The following is a 3,660-nucleotide window of genomic DNA, read 5'->3' as shown; positions in this document are numbered from 1 at the left end:
AACATTATTTTGTGTATTTGGTGTAATGAGATGTGTTTATGCGGTTTAAGGTTAAAAAACACATTATTTTCCACATACTGTACATTATTGTTTCTCCTCTATGCCCCGCCTTTCTGAAATGCGTAGATTTTTACAAAGCTCATCGTTCTAAAAAAGCGAGGTGCGTTGTGATTGGCCGAATACCTCAAGCGTGTGACAGAAATGTTACGCCCCTCAATATATTGTGATGATGCCCTGTCCAGGCGGAGTGATGATTCAAAAACATGGACGTAAACATGTGGGGCCGTGTTGGAACGATCCGTTTTAGGTAGGCGTGGCTGACTCTTAACTTTTATAAAGAATATCTCTTTGGATTTGAGACTTTAGTCTTTGTAATTTTACATATTTTCTTTATGCACCAAGAGCTTGTAACACTCCATGCTGGAGCTGGTTGGAAACTTGGTAAAAAAAGAAAAAAAGCTTACTGGGAATGTGTTAATTCAAACTTAAATCAATGACTACTTCATTAACGACAATCCTGTATTGTTGAACCAACCTGGTTGAACAATGAATGCGTGATATAAAATATATAATGCAATATATGGCATGTTTTGTTGTAAGTAAAACAAAGTTTATTATTTCTGACTGAAAGTAGTATCTACACCTTTTTTTCCAGTGCCCTACAGTTTTTGGAAATTGACTAACTAGTTAATTTCTCCTATATACAACATACTATGGCAGTGAAGTTATGCAGCGAGTTGATGTTGTTGTAAAGAAACACACCCCAGTGTGGTAATGCTGGTTTAGACTAAAAAATGCTGGTCAACCAGAAAGATTATGGTTAATCAGCATTTTTTGTACACTATAGCTGAAAGGAAGAAAGTCTTGCTGGTTAATGGAGAAGTTCATGCAAAAATGTTTAAGTTCTGGGTAGAGATTCAAAAATGGTGCGCCAACATCACTGAAGCCGACATGAAAATGTTCTTCTTGCGGGTTTGGAATGACCTGAATACATAACTATGCTCAGTTTTCCATGAACTATACTTTCAAGCTATAGTAAACTACTATCCAAGTAAATAAAGGTCTATGTTTTACGGCACATCACTCTTTCTTTCTTTCTTTCTTCACTACAGGCTAATTCAGAGGCAGAACTTTCACACGTCGATCTGCTCTGAAGCATCTGTGATAACAAACCCCAATCCCCTGATGTAGTGGTCATTTCAGAACGGTGTGAGTTTCATATTCAACAGGCATCACACAGGGCTGCGCTAGTTTAGCGCTAGCAGCATCTGAAGACTCCTTAGGGAAGCGGGAATTCAAAGCGCCGTCCCACAACAAGTTTAAAGGCAACTTTGTGACAACGTGCCCCTCACACCCAACTTTAGAGCAGAAAAGAGCTCTTTCAAGAGCGCTGGATGTGTTGATAATGTTTTCCCTTTGCTGGCTTTCTTAGCGACTTAGTTGCTTTTGCTTATATCAAAGTCGACCGGCTGACACGGAGGCCTCGCTCAGTTTTGGAGAATGACAGCCATGGAGACAGAGGAAGCGAGATGATGCATCGCTCCTTTCCCCACTCGTCGACTCACAATAAAGCCACCTTACCAATTCTCCCATGAGCCTCCACTTCAAGGCCTCTGCCTGTTAGAATAAGTGTTTGTTCTCTTATTCTTTTTGGACCTTTTTTTTGGAGGGTGTGAGGAGGAAAAAAATGAAAAAGAAAAGAACGAAAGGCGCTAGAGCTCGTTCTCATTGTCTTTCACTCGATCCATGCGCCCAGTTAAATGGCATATGCTAATAAGCTCCATCCATTTCTGATGCAAGGTCCATATGCAACTCTTTCCCTCTCTAGTTCTCTTTCTCTCTGTCGTTTTCTCCTTTTCATCCAACTACAAATGCTTTCTTATTGCATCTTTGCCCTCAGGCCTTTTAAGATCCCTTTTTGAAATATGCCGTTTGATAAGCACATCATTGGCTAAGTCCCCACAGTGATTAGGGCTTGACTTTAATGTGCCGGCGACAGAGAGAGAGACAGCGCTAAAGAGAGAGAGAATTGAGAGAATTGATGATGTTGAGGCACGGAGCTTTGCACTTCAACTCTCAAATCTGCTCACCTCTTTACAGATGAAATGCAGGAGGATGTGCTTTCACCCTTTAGATCATCTCTCACGCCTCTGTGTAACAGCAGTGTTATTAAAATGATTAGGTTTCCTGATTATTTGAGGTATTTTATGGAAATTATTTCCAGGACGTACATTGTTTAAGAACTGGTGATTAGACTAGATTTTAACATTGTTTGAAGGAAATGTAAGACTTTGAACTCTGATGTTCTGTGTTGCTACAGTTACAGTTGCTAGGGTGTCTGAGTAGTTGCTAGGTGGTTACATAGAATTTCTGGGTGTTTGCTGTGCCATTACGATGGTGTTCTGGGTTGTTCCTAAGGAATTTCTAAGCGGTTGTTAAGGGGTAGTTGCTAGAACATTGTAATGTGGTTGCTAAGGTCTTCTGAGCAGTTGCTACAATACTGCTATACAGTTGATAGGTGGTTACTAGGGTGTTCTGGTTGCTAAGATGTTCTGAGTGGTTGTGAGTACAATTTTATACAGTTGTTAGGGAGTTCTGGGTTGTTTTCCAGGTGTTGCTAGGAGTTTACTAGGGTGTTCCGGCTTTTAAGATGTTCTGAGTGGTTGCAGGTACAATGCTTAACAGTTGCTAGGGAGTTCTGGGTGGTTTCCAGGTGTTACTAGGTGGTTGCTAAGGTGTTCTGGGTATTTTAGAACGTTGTTATGTGGTTGCTAAGGTCTTCTGAACAGTTGCTACAATGCTGCTATACAGTTGATAGGTGGTTACTAGGGTGTTCTGGTTGCTAAGATGTTCTGAGTGGTTGTAAGTACAATTTTATACAGTTGTTAGGGAGTTCTGGGTTGTTTTCCAGGTGTTGCTAGGCGGTTACTAGGGTGTTCCAGCTTTTAAGAAGTTCTGAGTGGTAGCAGGTACAATGCTTAACAGTTGCTAGGGAGTTCTGGGTGGTTTCCAGGTGTTACTAGGTGGTTGCTAAGGTGTTCTGGGTATTTTAGAACGTTGTTATGTGGTTGCTAAGGTCTTCTGAACAGTTGCTACAATGCTGCTATACAGTTGATAGGTGGTTACTAGGGTGTTCTGGTTGCTAAGATGTTCTGAGTGGTTGAGAGTACAATTCTATACAGTTGCTAGGGAGTTCTGGTTTTTTTTTCCCGGTGTTGCTAGGTAGTTACTAGGGTGTTCCGGTTTTTAAGATGTTCTGAGTGGTTGCAAGTGCAATGCTAAACAGTTGCTAGGGAGTTCTGGGTGGTTTCCAGGTGTTACTAGGTGGTTGCTAAGGTGTTCTGGGTATTTTAGAACGTTGTTATGTGGTTGCTAAGGTCTTCTGAACAGTTGCTACAATGCTGCTATACAGTTGATAGGTGGTTACTAGGGTGTTCTGGTTGCTAAGATGTTCTGAGTGGTTGAGAGTACAATTCTATACAGTTGCTAGGGTGTCTGGGTCGTTTTCCAGGTGTTGCCTAAGGTGTTATGGGGGTTTTTAGAACATTGCTATGTGGTTTTTAACGCCTTCTGACTTCTGTTGCTACAGTGCTGCACAGTTGCTAGGTGGTTTGTAGGGTGTTCTGAGTGACTGCTGTGGCATTCTACGTAGTTGCTTAG

This window comes from Sinocyclocheilus grahami, unplaced genomic scaffold (assembly GCF_001515645.1).
Source record: "Sinocyclocheilus grahami isolate Dianchi unplaced genomic scaffold, SAMN03320097.WGS_v1.1 scaffold102.1, whole genome shotgun sequence".
Lineage (NCBI taxonomy): Eukaryota > Metazoa > Chordata > Actinopteri > Cypriniformes > Cyprinidae > Sinocyclocheilus > Sinocyclocheilus grahami.
The sequence above is the reverse complement of the archived record's forward strand: the minus strand, read 5'-3'. Positions refer to the sequence as shown.